This window comes from Pocillopora damicornis, chromosome 11, assembly GCF_964200805.1.
Source record: "Pocillopora damicornis chromosome 11, jaPocDami1.2, whole genome shotgun sequence".
Lineage (NCBI taxonomy): Eukaryota > Metazoa > Cnidaria > Anthozoa > Scleractinia > Pocilloporidae > Pocillopora > Pocillopora damicornis.
Genome location: NC_142680.1, coordinates 6,733,415 through 6,745,275, shown reverse-complemented (window position 1 = coordinate 6,745,275; position 11,861 = coordinate 6,733,415). Strand labels below are relative to the sequence as shown.

The following is an 11,861-nucleotide window of genomic DNA, read 5'->3' as shown; positions in this document are numbered from 1 at the left end:
TTCTTCATCAATAATTTTTCTTCGGAACGAATTTGTTGGCGCAATTTCAATGATACAGTTGGCACTTACTTGTTTCCAAGGAACTTCATTTGAAATTAAAAAAATATCCTGACATTTCTATTATTGATGCCAGCTGATTGCCTTGGGGAGTAAAACAAAACAACAATATCTTACAGATGATGAATTGTCAAGGAACTGGAAAGCGGTTCGACAGCTCGATGAGGTAACGGAACTGTCACTGTGGCCCTCGCCAAAACAGTGTACTCATCAGGCTTTATAAGTCATCATCTCCTTTCCTCTCATAGCACAATTCTCCTTTTGATATAGGATTTTTATCGAAACTGGCTTACTCGTAGGATTAATCGTCGCCACAAGAGCTTTCTTAGCGGCTTAGAGGAATCAAGGAATAGACCGGATTCTTTACTCAGAAGGTAAGTTTGAACGAAATCTCCCTAGTTTGTCTCCAGGCTTCAACTTACACGCTGGTTTACCTGAGAAATATACGAGCTTTTGTAAAGAAACCGAAAGCGAAATTTTAATCTCAAGAACGCAGCAACAGCTTGAATTGTAGCGTAAAAAAGTAGAATATATTTTCACAAATATATGCGGGAAAGAAACATATGTTCATGTTTTCAAAACTAAGCACTTTCGCGAGTCGAAATTAATACATTTGCACAAATACGAAATGAATTTTACCGATGTAGGTTTTCAAGGCGCATTCTGTTCGGGAATGACTATGTAAGAGAACGGAACAGTGCAATCGTCATATTGCAAATTAACAAAAACAAGTCAAAATTTTGTAACGATTTCTACTTTGTATTTTCTCTTTCCGAGGTATTTATTTACTTTCACATTTGATTACGCCCTAAAATATTAAAGCAGACGCGAAATGTATTTTCTGCTACATTAATAAAATCGCTAGTTTTTCTAACTTGATAAATTGCAAAAAAGTTTCCATTCAAATATTAACAAAATTTGCATGAATGCACGTATTGAAATCGAACAAAAAAGAAGTTACAAATCTTTCTTTAACCACACTATGGGAAAACCTTGGTGCGCTGTTTTCGATGTTGGCAAAAAGAACACATCTCGTTTTATTCATAACAAATGTGATTGAAATTTCCACGATTTTACACGAGTGGTTTATACAGTTCTCTTGTATTCGTAATGTGCAGAAAAAATATTACATATGATGGATAGGTGTCAAAATCCAAGCGTATTTCATTTGCTTTTTTGCGGCTTAATTGTCGAATGGAACAACTGAAACAAGGCACATATCACCTTATGTAGAACCTAATGGGCAAATTGTTTGTTATGATCTTTAGAAAACAAAGGAAAGTCGAATCGATCTAATTTATCGCATTTTAACTGTCTGTCTGATTCTATCAACCGCACTATTCGATCAGACCTTTTTGCATCAGTGTACACTCATAAATGAGTTCCCCTCGAGGAAACTTTTGATAGGTTTTACGAAATTGAGGATCAGCAGACCGCGGAACCTCCGGAACCTGTGGAACCTGCGAAACCTCCGGAACCCATGTTTTTTTTAATGAAAGAAAAGTAATGCGGTAAAACAAAAATAAAAGAGACGCTAACACTGTCTGAAAGTTTTTATTGGGTATAGAGAAGAATACTTTCAAAGAGAAATATGTTTCAGTTATCCTTGACGTCCAACTTTAATTGTGGCGACATTCACAGTACTAACACAAGGGTATATAATGTCATTAGGAGCAATTAGCAGTCACCCATCCTGCTCTCTAACAGTTTGGGTACTATGTTCATTTATTTATTTATAGTTATATTCTTGTAAATTCTTTTAGTTGTTTACAGTTGTATAAAATAAACTGTTGTTGAGCCTTTTCAAAAACAAAAAAAAAATCCGGTCACCCAACTAGTTTAGCTTTTTAGTTATTTTGGGTTCCCCACTACTTATTATTTATTTATTTTTAATTATATTCTTGTAAATTCTTTTTGTTGTTTATAGTAGTAGAAATAAACTTTTGTTGTTGTTGTTGTTGTTGTTGGGTACCACGATATCCGAATAACGCCTCATCCGAAGGCTCTCAGCAAACCTTTAGGAACACAAGCATTAAGTAACATTATCGCCCGTGATGCTTGTAGAATTCTGGGGTGATCGGGCGTTCGGAGCAAATTTACAGCGTTTTATTTCCAGTGGATTCATTCGGTTGGCGTTACTCACAGACATATCTTGGAAAGGATTATGTGGAGGGCAAGGCAGTTGAACCAAAACCGAGCTAAATTGAACTGAATCAGCCCAAAAATTCTCGCAATGCAAAAGAACAACCACTTTAGCGGGGTTAATTTGTCCTCATTGAAAAATAGTCCAGAACTTTTTAAGGTTGAGAGCGCGAATGTTTATTGCCATGAAAATCCTAACATTTCACACATTGCGCAACGTAAACATATTTGCATATTGACAGATGCTCACTGTGTGAGCTTGGGCTTCCTGTGGTTGAACGTCAAGGTATGATCTATTTTTCTTCTAGCGTTAGCTTCTTCATGCCCGAAAACGAAATCTCGAACAGTTTTAAGGTAATTATGGCTTTTATTTTATTTCATTATTATTTTTTGTTGCAAAAAAATTAATGGCTCCGCTTGTTCCGGAGGTTCCACAGACTGCTGATCCATAACTTATTAACACCCACTTTTGATACGATTTAAATCTACGTGAATCAACAAAGTTGCTTTTTATCAGCTGCTCAAGGTGATTCGACCTTGGCTTACAGTTTTTCGTCAAGATTACCATACGTTCTCTTAACTCCCTTCCCTAAAATTAATATTGAATATTCTTCGTAAGAATATCAGGAAGTTTCATTTCTTTTAGTTTTCTCGTATGTCAGGCCTGGCCATTGAAGTACTTTTACTCTGTACACTTGCGCAACAATGAAAATGTCGGAACTCTGTTGTCTAGATTGTGATTGGTCAAGCTAGCTGCACGACGGGAAATGGCTGGAACATGTGCTTGTGTATCTTATTTTCCCGCCATTTTGACAAAATAGTCAGCCGGCGGCTTTCTCTGATCTTCGTTTCCTGTCTATTGAAAACAACCGCCATCTCAGACTTAGCGTGCATATGATTTTTGAGCTTCAATGTTTACTTTTCGTTGGGTATGGTTCTCAATGATACAAATTTGGTGCCAACGTACGTGGAATCAAGAGAATATAAGTTAAATACTTTATATTCGATTGATGGAATATGTCCAGTCTTTTTCTTAAACTGAAGATTTCTCTTGTTCTCATGTTTAAAAAATGTCAGCGAAGCCTAACTGCCGAAAGAGCTTACTGTATAAAATTGAAGTTTATAATAAGCTCAGAAAAGCCATTTTGAATTTTCATTTCATTAGCTGAATCGAAAGACAGAGCATATAAAGACATAGCGTTTTATAGCATTAATAAATGCGAAACCAAAGGGCAACAGATTTTGACTTCATCGGTTTTCAGCTATTTACAAATGTATTTTCGTATAAATCAATTATACAAACAACACTTGAGTCATCAACTTAACCAATGATGTGACAGCAAACAAAGATGCGTACGTGGTTTTCGCGCGCATGCGTAGGGCTGCATTCCACACATGCTGCGGCTACCTATTAGCTGGTGAGGATTGTCTTGTTTTTTTTTTTTTTGTTTTTATCAATTTGACTGTCTACGCAGTGGCTCAATTTATCCTTAGTTTGAATTCTACTTCCTTTGTCTTTTAGTTTCCCATTCTTGGTTTTTATCATCAACGTACCCAAAAGCATTTTGTCAAAAGGAAAATTAACTTTGTATCGGGTTTGAAACTGGTTCAAAACATACACACGTCTCATTATTAGTTCTATGCCACAGCCACTTTTTGGCGATTATTCTAGTATTGCAGACAGCTCTAAATTCGAAAATAAATACAATTTCCTCTCATTTCAAACATCTGCATGGGCTAGATCTTTTATCAATTAGTTTGTTGTCAAATTTCTCGACAGATCTCAAAGATAAGCCAAAGGCAGAATCGAAAGCGATTCTAAATGCGATTCAAAATACCCTCAAAAAGCTTACCGAATATTTGTTTAAGACACAATAAGCATCTGGTGTTCATCAAAACGGTCTGCGTTTTTAACTTTGTCTTCTCGTTAAGAGATTTCTGTTGATTATGATGTGCTTAGTGTCCGGCATGTTTCAAGTTACAAACCAGCTTCATACCTGGTTGAAAATTCGTTTTCATTTTTACAAAAATCTTTTGAGTATGTTGATGATAAAAACCCAGAATAGGAAACTTTAAAACAAAGGAAGTAGGGTTTATACCAAGGATAGATATTGAGCCACTTCATAGTGGAAAAGCGGTGCGAATTGAAAGTTGAGACGAACTTGAAAAGATCGATTGAAGAAAATACCTTTTTGACGAAATTTCTACAAAAAGGTTGATTTTTTTCTCTTTTTTTATGGTCCATGGCTCATATTTAAACCTGCAGAGATCAGAGATGAAAATTTTCAGAGGAAAATTAAAAATGAATCATTTATAAATAAAATTTGCCAATTAAAAAATATTGAAATGAATCGTGAACGATACTTTTTGCGGTAAAAGTCACTGCTTTTACCGCTTTTTATGGAAAACGGCTTATTAATCCACCGTCCTACGCATAATTTTTCAGCTAATCTCATTTCTCGTTAGTCTGGAAAGGTTTGCATTAAAAACCTGATCAGATTGAGGTGATAAGATTTTTCTCCCAAAATTTCTGTTTTATCTCTTTGGGGCTTCCTATAGTTATAATCAAATTTTCTTGCAGATATTTAACTGGCATTGTTATCTCTCTCATAGTTATTGTTTTGGATTGAAAATAATTGATATAAAAATACCTGGTGCAAATTATGAGTTTATTTCAATCACAACCATTGGGAGAAAGTTGCATAATTCAATTTCTTCGTTCAATTCTTCACACTCTCTTGAGTTCTCTTACAAAGATCCTAAGTCATTTACGGAGGAATTTTAAATCAACGTCTAAGTCTAAGGTAAGACTTTATAGATAAAAGATTTTATAATTAACATCGCGTATGTTTCCATCACCTCACGAATCTAACTGATCGCCTTAAAGATGTGTTTTCATCGCTGGCTTCAATTTGCATTTTGCCGTGCCAAAAAAAAAACATTCGTTGACTTCGTGAAAAACTCCGCATTGAAATTCCTTGTATTATCAGAATTAATTCTTATATTTCCCAGTTTTCTCTTGCTACAAATACCATAGGCGTAGATGAGTAAAAGAACACTTTCAAGGTTTTTTCGAGCGATGTATATATAGATAAACATGTTTTGAATTCTAAAGTTGAATTTATAACAAAAGCAACCTTCGGCCTGTGCTTAATTTCTTATAATTACCAAAACATTTTGAATATTTTCTGAAACTTCGGGCCTTCATTCTTACATTCCAGAAGCAAGTTATTTTCAGTTTGGACCCAGATGAAAAAATTTTTTTGTTAACCTAGAGCCAATTTATGGTTAGCCTTTGTACTTAATGGTGGGCGGTTCTTGGTGCGTGAATTTCGTTTTGATTTCAAATCCGGCAATTTTATACATATTCTTGGATTTATATTAACTCAAAAAAATATAATTAAAGAAGAGCAAAGTAGAATTTTGGAAGGATGGTTGTCATTTTAAAATGATTTGGCCAATCTCTGAGTAAGATATTTTGCAGAAAAATTCAATACAATTGCGAAATATTAATGACAGACAATTTCTCGCCAAAGATTTATTCCTTACGAAAACAACAAAAACAAGCTCATGCAAAAAAGATAAATATTTAAATCTTTCAAGAATCTTGTAGAAAAACATTTTTAAAATTTACATCACCAAATATAATTTTCCTCGCGTACCACGATTACCATCCTCTGAGTGTTTTTTTTCTTGTTATAAAACGCTTTTCAGATAAATTATTTATTCAATTCTCCCCACAAGTTGATTGATAGAGAAGGCATATATAAACGCGCGTTATTCCTGTATATTATGAAGGAAGTAATCTAGGGTAAATTTTGGCCGGTAAACAATTCTTGCGCGAATTTAGCAAGGAGTTAGATTTTAAGCAAAACAGGTCTGAGAATTTTTGTGATTTGGAATAGAATATTCCGGAATATTACAGGACTTCATCGATCTATATTTTGCTCTCCCATTAGGGTATTCTAAAACACGGAACTTGCTGGTACAGAATGATGAATGACCGACACTTTGTTCGCTGCAAATGAGGCGAGAAAACTGACCAATTACATTAGCCAACCGAATAGACGTTTAAAACGGTAAATTGCACCTCTGTAATGATGCATATAGCACTTATTTAGCGCTTTCATTACGCATTTTGCAATTCGTATATGTCAATTTTTCATTCTGTCATGTCAAATTTAAAATTTGAATAAAAAGTAGCGCGATTTTTCATAAGCAAGGGGGTGGTACACATTAGGGTCTAACTGCCGCTTAGGGTATACTGGGCTTTTTTTCTCAATAACAATTAACGTTTTTTTTTCCTTAGACCACGACGGGAGATCACATTAACCCGAGATCCTCTCCCCCCGCTACCAATCCTAGCTACTTCCTTTGAAAATATTTTTCGCGTTCCCATAGCAACCCAGTGCACTTCAATTTTAAAAAAGTACGACTAACCTTTAAATTTCTGCTGGTTATACATTCTCGGACGATAAATAGACAAACAAATAACAAACATAGATATAGATAAGTAAATGAATGGAGCAATAATACGCTGTAATGAGCGAACGTAAACATACGAGGTGAGCGAGCAAATATCTAAAGACCTTTTTGATGAATTTTCCATGCTTCTCTGTCGACTAATTCATTGTTTGTGTACAAACTCGCTCAGTATTTGAAACCATGACAGCGATCCCCACAGTCGCTGCAAAAGCATAAAAGCTGCGAAATAAAAAATCTTGCCCAACGTAATTGCTGTTCGATTCAAAGAGCTGTACTTTTAGTTGATGAAGTTACTGCTTCTTGATTAAAAAAAGGATCGAATAAGCTGGAAGCACGGAATTTAATCCGACTACTGCTCCAAACGACTATTGGATGAGGAGATCCCTAGCTAACTACAACTTCATGATCAATCGCTTCCGTTTAAACTCTAAAACATGTTTAATAATTCAAACTCGACGACCATTCTTTTTTCAGTTTGATATATTGCACAGACGATAACATAAATATGCTGTACTTCTTAGCTAAATTTTTCGTCCCGAAAAAAAACGCACTCGAAGTGCAACAGACTTTTTCGAAGCCAATCTTTTTAACGTTGCGTTTGATTTAAAACAAGTGTCTTCAAATTTCTGTTATTCTTTCAAATTTATAAATTAAACATCACGAACAGAATTGGCGTCCTTTGACAAAATGTATGCTAAACACCGTACCTAACACTCTATTTACCTTCAATGAATATTAATAATTCGGCCGTTATTTCTATGACAAAAAATTAGAAATACGTTTTAGAAACACTTCCCACGAAACACGTTTACTATACTTCGCGTAGCTTCTAACGATAAGCTAATTTTGTGATGCCGCACGTTTCATACTGCGCCTTCGCTTGATACACGAGAATCAAACCGAGATCGATATCCTATTTGAGTCAATTCACGGGGAATTAAATTGTGCTCTACGGGTTTTGAGTCTCTGCCAATCGCAAATTTTCTCTCTGTTTTGGTAGGTTCTAAATAAGCGGCGGGGAATGCCTCTTTCAATGATATTTTTTTTATAAACCATGTAACTCTTCTGAATCAAAAATGCATATTAAATTGTTTTGTTTCAGAGACTTCACGGCCCCTGCTGAAGGAAAATAACAGCGAACTTGTTTGGCGGTGAAGAAACATCGGCGCTTATCGTTTAAGTGATTGGAGGTGAGACATAAATATTTTTTAAAACATTGCATGCTTTAATTTTAGAGGCAACAAAATGATCATTTCATGTTGTATGGATAATGATGTCGACGCATTCTCTATGAAATTGCTACAAACGTAACCTTTGCAGAAACATTTTACCAAAGAGTTTTCCCTAATGAAGTCGAATTGGGTAATTCACCAAGTGCTAATGCAAAACTCGAAGACCAGTTAATACCAGTTTTCCCTCTGTCTTCGATGAGTGTTCGCAAATTTATATGCAAACGAGTACATGTTTGTTTTTCAAGGATTGAAATAACAGAGAGCGGCTGTAGGTCCCGGAAAAGTATTACTACAAATTGGAAAATATTCTTTGAATAGAATTATGATTTTAAGAGCCTTCTTGACTGTAGAAGAAATAGTTTCGTCACCGAGTCTGATATAATTTTTATACGCCAGCTGTATCGATGTTTTATTTTCTTAGTTGTTTTAACCTTAAACTCTTTTACGAGGAAAATAAATTTAATCAGATCTTCTGCTGTGGTGAGTGCCGAAGCGTAGAAGACTTCTCAATATTGAAAGAGATCTTCGCTCGCGCGATCGACTAAAACATTGCTAAATGTGAAAAAAAATAATTATACCCAGATGTATTGATGTTTTTCGTCAACCTGAACAAATATTACATTAAATAAGTCTTTCACCATTAAGTGCATAGAGAAGAAATTGTCAGTATACAGCTTAGCGCCATTTTGTCAATGAGAAACACAAATTGACACCGAGTACCGCTAACATGACGTTATGTAAATAAAATATGAAATTTGAAAACTAATTTTCACGCAAGTGAAGAGCTGCGTATTTATATTTTTCTATCCGGCTGCCAGCTTAGATCTTGTCGAGAGTCCTGTTGCGTCTCTACGGGCAAAAAGCAAACTTTAGACAACGGGAGATCTACAGCAAATTGTACTATCCGCCGTCGGCAGCTATTAGAATGTTCATCTTAGTTTGGCAGGTGTCGCACTAAAGGCGGACGAGGTCACAGTGCGTTCCATATTCCATGACACATTTACATATGCGAAATATGCTTTTGTATGTATGCATTTGCTGTCGACTGGGAAGTCCTACCAAATGGAAACCTATTGACTAAGTTTAAGGTAAGCCGTTGATACAATGTGATGCAAGTAAAACGATTTGTAATTTTAAAAAGACATTAAATTCTCTAAATTTTCAAACACTAAAATGAAAGGTCACCGTGTGCATTTTTTTTTTTTTTTTGGCGAGGAACGATAATTTCCTCACTCTAATCTCTAAAATTTTTTATGGAATTGACACTAATATGCTATTTTCGGTTAACACCTTATGTGTTTTACTGTACAGGTTTCATTTTCGTCGGTATTGTTTCTGTTGCTCTGTTAACGTTATGAAATACTGTTGCTGAGGGGTAAAATATGCTGAGTGTTTTCAAACATTGCTGCTAAGCGATTCTCCATAATTGACACACATGTAGGCTGTTTGTATCACAAAATGAGAGAAATTGCTTTTGAACATTCACCGAATGTGACCAGAATAATGATGAACTTAGCTCGTTAATCTCAGCATTTATCATTTAACCACGCAGATAGCTAATGAGAATGGACAACTTTATCATCTAGAAAGTGTTATACTGATAAATAACACCAAATTCTCCAAACCAATTCACAAAGAAGAATTACGCGTCAGGTCATAGAGTACAAACCATAAACAACCGACACACAAAGTGCAAAGTAATTAAAGGAAACAAGAAATGAAAAACTTAGCGGATTCACTTCCTCTGTAGACTGTCAGCTGCAGGATGAGTCAATTTTGACTTGAGCTAATGTATTTTTTGAACTCGCGAACTTAAGCCGGTCAAAACTAACATGTTGTGAACCACCTTATTGCGCTCTGACGTTTTCGAAAATTTTCACGCCAGGTTGACCGTTCAAAACCCATTAGAACTAAGTGTATCTTGTCACTTTCCTTTTGCCATATTTTGGTGAGAAGCTATTTCGTAAGAGTTGGGATATTCTTGTATGTACGTATCAAAGCCGTACTTTAATTTTTGCCGGTTTTAATTGGTTATTGTAACTTCTCCTCATTTTTTTGAGCAAATAGTCGCTTAACTGCTCTCCAACTTCAAGTATATATATTTTTTTTCTTAAAGAGGGATGCAAATGTGGTTTGGAAAATACCGATACGTTTAGTCGATTCCTGTAGTTCGCGCATGTACAATTACGTCTTTACGATCGCCCCTCGCTCAGAAAACTTGCACACCAAGTGAAAATGCAAAAAGCTATCCAAGAGGTATATATTGCGCATAGATAAGACAAAATCGGATTTATCACCGTATGAAATAATCAGATTTGACTGAATGTTTTCAGGAAATTGTTTGTTGATGTAAACTGAGAATGCTAGAGGTCATGTTTTCAGTTACCCGCTTGAAACGTTCGGCATAGATGCAGTAAGGTCCAAAACAACAGATTGTACCATTACCAATCATATACTTAAGAATTAAAAACTCCAGTTATTTTGTATTATAAAAACAGGAAAGAATATCAGACTCAGCTGAAAATTTTCAAGTGCATCCCTAAATGTTTTTCCAGACAAAAAAACATTGGGATCATCCATTTGACGTCATCACAACTCTTTCCCGCCAAACACTTCCTCCGCATGAATGACGTCAATGACTGGCGTGTTAATCTGATCTCGTGACAGGTAAAGAAAATTTTCTCGCAGTTGGAGATTTTATAGTCTTTTATGTGACATTATGAGCTGTTTACTAGCTCTTTTGCTTTTCTAGAAGCCTTTTTGGGCTTTGAGTAATGATATAACATCGACAAAGCGTGGATTGGCACAAGGTTGGTTGAAATATTTCATCATTTTGAGTTTGTGGCGGTATAATGGTGAATTGTCGAGAAGCTACTGTTCAAGCTTGCATGCGTGTAATCAACGTTTATAACTAAGAAAGTTGGATTTAATACCTTAGGCCGTTAATCAACCTTTATTGGTCGCATTTCTTATTGAAGTGAGTTTCAAATACTCTTTCCATGCTGCATAATTCAGAGGATTTCGCGGCAAAATTTATTCTAGTTTTGCTGTTTACAGTAAACAACTCAAATTCACTGAATTAGTGGATACCATTTTGTAAATCAACTCAATTTTTTTGTCTCCCGTCTAAACATAATTTTCATGATTAATTTTTTTATGTTAAACATCATATTTACTCGCAGAATTTCAAACCATCGTAAAAAGGAACTATACATTCTATACAGTCTGTTCATGTTTATGCTTCGGTCTCAGGAAAGCTTTCGTAAGTTTTGACAATTTTCGTCCCAAAATTAAAACTTGTGGCTCATAAATGCTTTTGCTCGGATTAAGTCTACTATTTGATAGTGTTTTTTTTTCGCTCTTTCGTTATTTTTCCATTCGTACTTAAGTCCTGTTTGTGGTCAAGACAAAGAGCTTTACAGGTGTTTGCGGCTTAATTTCGTATTTTTTTTCCTCGCTCAATGGCCACAAAAACCTTCCTATTAGAAGAGCTTATGTTACTTCTAGTTAATGAAATTTTGGTATTGTAATGCCAGGGAGTGTTAAGGGGTACAAATACCAGTATTTCCCCCATAATTCCGGTCGAAAAAACTACATATAATCACGATTTTCATCTCAGTTCCATACCACACCTTCTAGTATGGCAATTCTCGACAAGATATAAGAAATTTTACGAGTTTAAAGAAGCTAACGTAAAATGGCTTGATTTTATGGCTCGCCTGACTGTCGACGGTATCTGCTCTAGCTTAATAAGTGAAAAAGGTCGGGAATATCTTTTAAAAAGAATATTAAAAGTATTTTTGTCGTGTGTTCCTGTTTACAGAATTTTATGTGGGTCCATGAAATCTTGTTGTGAGTGAAGTCTCGTGTGGCAAATTTGAATCAGTTTACAACCACAATACATGATTCATTAATGGCTCATAATCGCAAAATAGACATTTTTGA

At 35.3% G+C, this 11,861-nt stretch overlaps 1 protein-coding gene across 15 annotated transcripts in view; it reads left to right on the top strand.

Annotated features, from left to right (window-relative positions):
* Window positions 1-136: 136 nt before the first annotated feature.
* Window positions 137-11,861, top strand: part of LOC113670430 (3',5'-cyclic-AMP phosphodiesterase 4C) — a 51,138-nt gene continuing 39,413 nt past the window's right edge. For 3 of the 15 annotated variants that reach the window (XM_089186838.1, XM_089186842.1, XM_089186834.1), the window contains exons 1-3: window positions 137-223; window positions 328-431; window positions 7,787-7,874. The gene's annotated coding sequence lies outside the window, so the exon portion shown is untranslated. Of the gene's footprint in view, window positions 224-327; window positions 432-4,678; window positions 5,004-6,163; window positions 6,279-7,429; window positions 7,681-7,786; window positions 7,875-8,859; window positions 9,005-10,471; window positions 10,727-11,861 lie in introns of those variants that run through there. The other 12 variants (XM_089186844.1, XM_089186836.1, XM_089186845.1 and 9 more) reach the window with 9 other exon arrangements.